Source organism: Hippocampus zosterae, chromosome 7, assembly GCF_025434085.1.
Source record: "Hippocampus zosterae strain Florida chromosome 7, ASM2543408v3, whole genome shotgun sequence".
Lineage (NCBI taxonomy): Eukaryota > Metazoa > Chordata > Actinopteri > Syngnathiformes > Syngnathidae > Hippocampus > Hippocampus zosterae.
The window spans coordinates 10,317,207-10,326,040 of NC_067457.1; positions in this window are offsets into that span (position 1 = coordinate 10,317,207).

The following is an 8,834-nucleotide window of genomic DNA, read 5'->3' on the forward strand; positions in this document are numbered from 1 at the left end:
TAAAAAAAAAAAAATCCCCGTGCAGTCTCAATGGCGGGGTGCGGGCCGGCCCGGTGGCCGGGTGTGGCCGGAGAAGAGGCCTCTTGGCCGGGGTTAATAGTTTTGGAACGCGGCCCGCGGAAATAGTAGCGGCTGGAGGTACCGGGGGCGAAGCCCGCCCCGGCCCGGCGGCCGAGTTAAAAAAAAAAATAATCCCCGTGCAGTCTCAATGGCGGGGTGCGGGCCGGCCCGGCGGCCGGGTGTGGCCGGAGAAGAGGCCTCTTGGCCGGGGTTAATAGTTTTGGAACGCGGCCCGCGGAAATAGTAGCGGCTGGAGGTACCGGGGGCGAAGCCCGCCCCGGCCCGGCGGCCGAGTTAAAAAAAATAATAATCCCCGTGCAGTCTCAATGGCGGGGTGCGGGCCGGCCCGGTGGCCGGGTGTGGCCGGAGAAGAGGCCTCTTGGCCGGGGTTAATAGTTTTGGAACGCGGCCCGCGGAAATAGTAGCGGCTGGAGGTACCGGGGGCGAAGCCCGCCCCGGCCCGGCGGCCGAGTTAAAAAAAATAATAATCCCCGTTCAGTCTCAATGGCGGGGAGCAGGCTGCACTCGGCCACCGAGTGCGGTGGGCAGCAGGCCTCTTGGACAGGTTGAGAGAAAAAAAAATTATAATCCCCGTGCAGTCTCAATGGCGGGGTGCGGGCCGGCCCGGCGGCCGAGTGTGGCCGGGGAAGAGGCCTCTTGGCCGGGGTGAATAGTGTTGGAACGCGGCCCGCAGAAATAGTAGCGGTTGGAGGTACCGGGGGCGAAGCCCGCCCCGGCCCGGCGGCCGAGTTAAAAAAAAAAATCCCCGTTCAGTCTCAATGGCGGGCAGCAGGCTGCACTCAGCCGCCGAGTGCGGCGGGCAGCAGGCCTCTTGGACAGGTTGAGAGATAAAAAAATAATAATCCCCGTGCAGTCTCAATGGCGGGGTGCGGGCCGACCCGGCGGCCGGGTGTGGCCGGAGAAGAGGCCTCTTGGCCGGGGTAAATAGTTTTGGAACGCGGCCCGCGGAAATAGTAGCGGCTGGAGGTACCGGGGGCGAAGCCCGCCCCGGCCCGGCGGCCGAGTTAAAAAAAATAATAATCCCCGTGCAGTCTCAATGGCGGGGTGCGGGCCGGCCCGGTGGCCGGGTGTGGCCGGAGAAGAGGCCTCTTGGCCGGGGTTAATAGTTTTGGAACGCGGGCCGCGGAAATAGTAGCGGATGGAGGTACCGGGGGCGAAGCCCGCCCCGGCCCGGCGGCCGAGTTAAAAAAAATAATAATCCCCGTGCAGTCTCAATGGCGGGGTGCGGGCCGGCCCGGTGGCCGAGTTAAAAAAAATAATAATCCCCGTGCAGTCTCAATGGCGGGGTGCGGGCCGGCCCGGTGGCCGGGTGTGGCCGGAGAAGAGGCCTCTTGGCCGGGGTTAATAGTTTTGGAACGCGGGCCGCGGAAATAGTAGCGGATGGAGGTACCGGGGGCGAAGCCCGCCCCGGCCCGGCGGCCGAGTTAAAAAAAATAATAATCCCCGTGCAGTCTCAATGGCGGGGTGCGGGCCGGCCCGGCGGCCGAGTGTGGCCGGGGAAGAGGCCTCTTGGCCGGGGTGAATAGTGTTGGAACGCGGCCCGCAGAAATAGTAGCGGTTGGAGGTACCGGGGGCGAAGCCCGCCCCGGCCCGGCGGCCGAGTTAAAAAAAAAAAAAATCCCCGTTCAGTCTCAATGGCGGGCAGCAGGCTGCACTCAGCCGCCGAGTGCGGCGGGCAGCAGGCCTCTTGGACAGGTTGAGAGATAAAAAAATAATAATCCCCGTGCAGTCTCATGGGCGGGGTGCGGGCCGGCCCGGCGGCCGGGTGTGGCCGGAGAAGAGGCCTCTTGGCCGGGGTAAATAGTTTTGGAACGCGGGCTGCGGAAATAGTAGCGGATGGAGGTACCGGGGGCGAAGCCCGCCCCGGCCCGGCGGCCGAGTTAAAAAAAATAATAATCCCCGTGCAGTCTCAATGGCGGGGTGCGGGCCGGCCCGGTGGCCGGGTGTGGCCGGAGAAGAGGCCTCTTGGCCGGGGTTAATAGTTTTGGAACGCGGCCCGCGGAAATAGTAGCGGCTGGAGGTACCGGGGGCGAAGCCCGCCCCGGCCCGGCGGCCGAGTTAAAAAAAATAATAATCCCCGTTCCGTCTCAATGGCGGGGAGCAGTCTGCACTCGGCCACCGAGTGCGGTGGGCAGCAGGCCTCTTGGACAGGTTGAGAGAAAAAAAAATTATAATCCCCGTGCAGTCTCAATGGCGGGGTGCGGGCCGGCCCGGCGGCCGAGTGTGGCCGGGGAAGAGGCCTCTTGGCCGGGGTGAATAGTGTTGGAACGCGGCCCGCAGAAATAGCAGCGGTTGGAGGTACCGGGGGCGAAGCCCGCCCCGGCCCGGCGGCCGAGTTAAAAAAAAAAAAATCCCCGTTCAGTCTCAATGGCGGGCAGCAGGCTGCACTCAGCCGCCGAGTGCGGCGGGCAGCAGGCCTCTTGGACAGGTTGAGAGATAAAAAAATAATAATCCCCGTGCAGTCTCAATGGCGGGGTGCGGGCCGGCCCGGCGGCCGGTTGTGGCCGGAGAAGAGGCCTCTTGGCCGGGGTTAATAGTTTTGGAACGCGGCCCGTGGAAATAGTAGCGGCTGGAGGTACCGGGGGCGAAGCCCGCCCCGGCCCGGCGGCCGAGTTAAAAAAAATAATAATCCCCGTTCAGTCTCAATGGCGGGGTGCGGGCCGGCCCGGCGGCCGGGTGTGGCCGGAGAAGAGGCCTCTTTGCCGGGGTTAATAGTTTTGGAACGCGGCCCGCGGAAATAGTAGCGGCTGGAGGTACCGGGGGCGAAGCCCGTCCCGGCCCGGCGGCCGAGTTAAAAAAAATAATAATCCCCGTGCAGTCTCAATGGCGGGGTGCGGGCCGGCCCGGCAAGCCGGGTGTGGCCGGAGAAGAGGCCTCTTGGCCGGGGTTAATAGTTTTGGAACGCGGCCCGCGGAAATAGTAGCGGCTGGAGGTACCGGGGGCGAAGCCCGCCCCGGCCCGGCGGCCGAGTTAAAAAAAATAATAATCCCCGTGCAGTCTCAATGGCGGGGTGCGGGCCGGCCCGGTGGCCGGGTGTTGCCGGAGAAGAGGCCTCTTGGCCAGGTTTAATAGTTTTGGAACGCGGCCCGCGGAAATAGTAGCGGCTGGAGGTACCGGGGGCGAAGCCAGCCCCAGCCCGGCGGCCGAGTTAAAAAAAAAAAAATCCCCGTGCAGTCTCAATGGCGGGGTGCGGGCCGGCCCGGTGGCCGGGTGTGGCCGGAGAAGAGGCCTCTTGGCCGGGGTTAATAGTTTTGGAACGCGGCCCGCGGAAATAGTAGCGGCTGGAGGTACCGGGGGCGAAGCCCGCCCCGGCCCGGCGGCCGAGTTAAAAAAAAAAATAATCCCCGTGCAGTCTCAATGGCGGGGTGCGGGCCGGCCCGGCGGCCGGGTGTGGCCGGAGAAGAGGCCTCTTGGCCGGGGTTAATAGTTTTGGAACGCGGCCCGCGGAAATAGTAGCGGCTGGAGGTACCGGGGGCGAAGCCCGCCCCGGCCCGGCGGCCGAGTTAAAAAAAATAATAATCCCCGTGCAGTCTCAATGGCGGGGTGCGGGCCGGCCCGGTGGCCGGGTGTGGCCGGAGAAGAGGCCTCTTGGCCGGGGTTAATAGTTTTGGAACGCGGCCCGCGGAAATAGTAGCGGCTGGAGGTACCGGGGGCGAAGCCCGCCCCGGCCCGGCGGCCGAGTTAAAAAAAATAATAATCCCCGTTCAGTCTCAATGGCGGGGAGCAGGCTGCACTCGGCCACCGAGTGCGGTGGGCAGCAGGCCTCTTGGACAGGTTGAGAGAAAAAAAAATTATAATCCCCGTGCAGTCTCAATGGCGGGGTGCGGGCCGGCCCGGCGGCCGAGTGTGGCCGGGGAAGAGGCCTCTTGGCCGGGGTGAATAGTGTTGGAACGCGGCCCGCAGAAATAGTAGCGGTTGGAGGTACCGGGGGCGAAGCCCGCCCCGGCCCGGCGGCCGAGTTAAAAAAAAAAAAAATCCCCGTTCAGTCTCAATGGCGGGCAGCAGGCTGCACTCAGCCGCCGAGTGCGGCGGGCAGCAGGCCTCTTGGACAGGTTGAGAGATAAAAAAATAATAATCCCCGTGCAGTCTCATGGGCGGGGTGCGGGCCGGCCCGGCGGCCGGGTGTGGCCGGAGAAGAGGCCTCTTGGCCGGGGTAAATAGTTTTGGAACGCGGGCCGCGGAAATAGTAGCGGATGGAGGTACCGGGGGCGAAGCCCGCCCCGGCCCGGCGGCCGAGTTAAAAAAAATAATAATCCCCGTGCAGTCTCAATGGCGGGGTGCGGGCCGGACCGGGGGCCGAGTTAAAAAAAATAATAATCCCCGTGCAGTCTCAATGGCGGGGTGCGGGCCGGCCCGGTGGCCGGGTGTGGCCGGAGAAGAGGCCTCTTGGCCGGGGTTAATAGTTTTGGAACGCGGGCCGCGGAAATAGTAGCGGATGGAGGTACCGGGGGCGAAGCCCGCCCCGGCCCGGCGGCCGAGTTAAAAAAAATAATAATCCCCGTGCAGTCTCAATGGCGGGGTGCGGGCCGGCCCGGCGGCCGAGTGTGGCCGGGGAAGAGGCCTCTTGGCCGGGGTGAATAGTGTTGGAACGCGGCCCGCAGAAATAGTAGCGGTTGGAGGTACCGGGGGCGAAGCCCGCCCCGGCCCGGCGGCCGAGTTAAAAAAAAAAAAAATCCCCGTTCAGTCTCAATGGCGGGCAGCAGGCTGCACTCAGCCGCCGAGTGCGGCTGGCAGCAGGCCTCTTGGACAGGTTGAGAGATAAAAAAATAATAATCCCCGTGCAGTCTCATGGGCGGGGTGCGGGCCGGCCCGGCGGCCGGGTGTGGCCGGAGAAGAGGCCTCTTGGCCGGGGTAAATAGTTTTGGAACGCGGCCCGCGGAAATAGTAGCGGCTGGAGGTACCGGGGGCGAAGCCCGCCCCGGCCCGGCGGCCGAGTTAAAAAAAATAATAATCCCCGTGCAATCTCAATGGCGGGGTGCGGGCCGGCCCGGTGGCCGGGTGTTGCCGGAGAAGAGGCCTCTTGGCCGGGGTTAATAGTTTTGGAACGCGGCCCGCGGAAATAGTAGCGGCTGGAGGTACCGGGGGCGAAGCCCGCCCCGGCCCGGCGGCCGAGTTAAAAAAAAAATAATCCCCGTGCAGTCTCAATGGCGGGGTGCGGGCCGGCCCGGCGGCCGGGTGTGGCCGGAGAAGAGGCCTCTTGGCCGGGGTTAATAGTGTTGGAACGCGGCCCGCGGAAATAGTAGCGGCTGGAGGTACCGGGGGCGAAGCCCGGCCCGGCGGCCGAGTTAAAAAAAAAACAATAATCCCCGTTCAGTCTCAATGGCGGGGTGCGGGCCGGCCCGGCGGCCGGGTGTGGCCGGGGAAGAGGCCTCTTGCCCGTGGTGAATAGTGTTGGAACGCGGCCCGCGGAAATAGTAGCGGCTGGAGGTACCGGGGGCGAAGCCCGCCCCGGCCCGGCGGCCGAGTTAAAAAAAATAATAATCCCCGTTCAGTCTCAATGGCGGGGTGCGGGCCGGCCCGGCGGCCGGGTGTGGCCGGAGAAGAGGCCTCTTGGCCGGGGTTAATAGTTTTGGAACGCGGCCCGCGGAAATAGTAGCGGCTGGAGGTACCGGGGGCGAAGCCCGTCCCGGCCCGGCGGCCGAGTTAAAAAAAATAATAATCCCCGTGCAGTCTCAATGGCGGGGTGCGGGCCGGCCCGGCGGCCGGGTGTGGCCGGAGAAGAGGCCTCTTGGCCGGGGTTAATAGTTTTGGAACGCGGCCCGCGGAAATAGTAGCGGCTGGAGGTACCGGGGGCGAAGCCCGCCCCGGCCCGGCGGCCGAGTTGAAAAAAATAATAATCCCCGTGCAGTCTCAATGGCGGGGTGCGGGCCGGCCCGGTGGCCGGGTGTTGCCGGAGAAGAGGCCTCTTGGCCAGGTTTAATAGTTTTGGAACGCGGCCCGCGGAAATAGTAGCGGCTGGAGGTACCGGGGGCGAAGCCCGCCCCGGCCCGGCGGCCGAGTTAAAAAAAAAAAATCCCCGTGCAGTCTCAATGGCGGGGTGCGGGCCGGCCCGGTGGCCGGGTGTGGCCGGAGAAGAGGCCTCTTGGCCGGGGTTAATAGTTTTGGAACGCGGCCCGCGGAAATAGTAGCGGCTGGAGGTACCGGGGGCGAAGCCCGCCCCGGCCCGGCGGCCGAGTTAAAAAAAAAAATAATCCCCGTGCAGTCTCAATGGCGGGGTGCGGGCCGGCCCGGTGGCCGGGTGTGGCCGGAGAAGAGGCCTCTTGGCCGGGGTTAATAGTTTTGGAACGCGGCCCGCGGAAATAGTAGCGGCTGGAGGTACCGGGGGCGAAGCCCGCCCCGGCCCGGCGGCCGAGTTAAAAAAAATAATAATCCCCGTGCAGTCTCAATGGCGGGGTGCGGGCCGGCCCGGCGGCCGGGTGTGGCCGGAGAAGAGGCCTCTTGGCCGGGGTTAATAGTTTTGGAACGCGGCCCGCGGAAATAGTAGCGGCTGGAGGTATCGGGGGCGAAGCCCGCCCCGGCCCGGCGGCCGAGTTAAAAAAAATAATAATCCCCGTGCAGTCTCAATGGCGGGGTGCGGGCCGGCCCGGTGGCCGGGTGTGGCCGGAGAAGAGGCCTCTTGGCCGGGGTTAATAGTTTTGGAACGCGGCCCGCGGAAATAGTAGCGGCTGGAGGTACCGGGGGCGAAGCCTGCCCCGGCCCGGCGGCCGAGTTAAAAAAAATAATAATCCCCGTTCAGTCTCAATGGCGGGGTGCGGGCCGGCCCAGCGGCCGGGTGTGGCCGGGGAAGAGGCCTCTTGCCCGCGGTGAATAGTGTTGGAACGCGGCCCGCGGAAATAGTAGCGGCTGGAGGTACCGGGGGAGAACCCCACCCCGGCCCGGCGGCCGAGTTAAAAAAAAAAATAATCCCCGTTCAGTCTCAATGGCGGGGTGCGGGCCGGCCCAGTGGCCTGGTGTGGCCGGAGAAGAGGCCTCTTGGCCGGGGTGAATAGTGTTGGAACGCGGCCCGCGGAAATAGTAGCGGCTGGAGGTACCGGGGGCGAAGCCCGCCCCGGCCCGGCGGCCGAGTTAAAAAAAATAATAATCCCCGTGCAGTCTCAATGGCGGGGTGCGGGCCGGCCCGGCGGCCGGGTGTGGCCGGAGAAGAGGCCTCTTGGCCGGGGTTAATAGTTTTGGAACGCGGCCCGCGGAAATAGTAGCGGCTGGAGGTACCGGGGGCGAAGCCCGCCCCGGCCCGGCGGCCGAGTTAAAAAAAATAATAATCCCCGTGCAGTCTCAATGGCGGGGTGCGGGCCGGCCCGGCGGCCGGGTGTGGCCGGAGAAGAGGCCTCTTGGCCGGGGTTAATAGTTTTGGAACGCGGCCCGCGGAAATAGTAGCGGCTGGAGGTACCGGGGGCGAAGCCCGCCCCGGCCCGGCGGCCGACTTAAAAAAAATAATAATCCCCGTGCAGTCTCAATGGCGGGGTGCGGGCCGGCCCGGCGGCCGGGTGTGGCCGGAGAAGAGGCCTCTTGCCCGGGGTGAATAGTGTTGGAACGCGGCCCGTGGAAATAGTAGCGGCTGGAGGTACCGGGGGCGAAGCCCGCCCCGGCCCGGCGGCCGAGTTAAAAAAAATAATAATCCCCGTTCAGTCTCAATGGCGGGGTGCGGGCCGGCCCGGCGGCCGGGTGTGGCCGGGGAAGAGGCCTCTTGCCCCGGGTGAATAGTGTTGGAACGCGGCCCGCGGAAATAGTAGCGGCTGGAGGTACCGGGGGCGAAGCAGGCCCCGGCCCGGCGGCCGAGTTAAAAAAAAAAAAATCCCCGTGCAGTCTCAATGGCGGGGTGCGGGCCGGCCCGGCGGCCGGGTGTGGCCGGAGAAGAGGCCTCTTGGCCGGGGTTAATAGTTTTGGAACGCGGCCCGCGGAAATCGTAGCGGCTGGAGGTACCGGGGGCGAAGCCCGCCCCAGCCCGGCGGCCGAGTTAAAAAAATAATAATCCCCGTGCAGTCTCAATGGCGGGGTGCGGGCCGGCCCGGCGGCCGGGTGTGGCCGGAGAAGAGGCCTCTTGGCCGGGGTTAATAGTTTTGGAACGCGGCCCGCGGAAATAGTAGCGGCTGGAGGTACCGGGGGCGAAGCCCGCCCCGGCCCGGCGGCCGACTTAAAAAAAATAATAATCCCCGTGTAGTCTCAATGGCGGGGTGCGGGCCGGCCCGGCGGCCGGGTGTGGCCGGAGAAGAGGCCTCTTGCCCGGGGTGAATAGTGTTGGAACGCGGCCCGCGGAAATAGTAGCGGCTGGAGGTACCGGGGGCGAAGCCCGCCCCGGCCCGGCGGCCGAGTTAAAAAAAATAATAATCCCCGTTCAGTCTCAATGGCGGGGTGCGGGCCGGCCCGGCGGCCGGGTGTGGCCGGAGAAGAGGCCTCTTGCCCGGGGTTAATAGTGTTGGAACGCGGCCCGCGGAAATAGTAGCGGCTGGAGGTACCGGGGGCGAAGCCCGCCCCGGCCCGGCGGCCGAGTTAAAAAAAATAATAATCCCCATGCAGCCTCAATGGCGGGGTGCGGGCCGGCCCTGTGGCCGGGTGTGGCCGGAGAAGAGGCCTCTTGGCCGGGGTTAATAGTTTTGGAACGCGGCCCGCGGAAATAGTAGCGGCTGGAGGTACCGGGGGCGAAGCCCGCCCCGGCCCGGCGGCCGAGTTAAAAAAAAAAATAATCCCCGTGCAGTCTCGATGGCGGGGTGCGGGCCGGCCCGGCGGCTGGGTGTGGCCGGAGAAGAGGCCTCTTG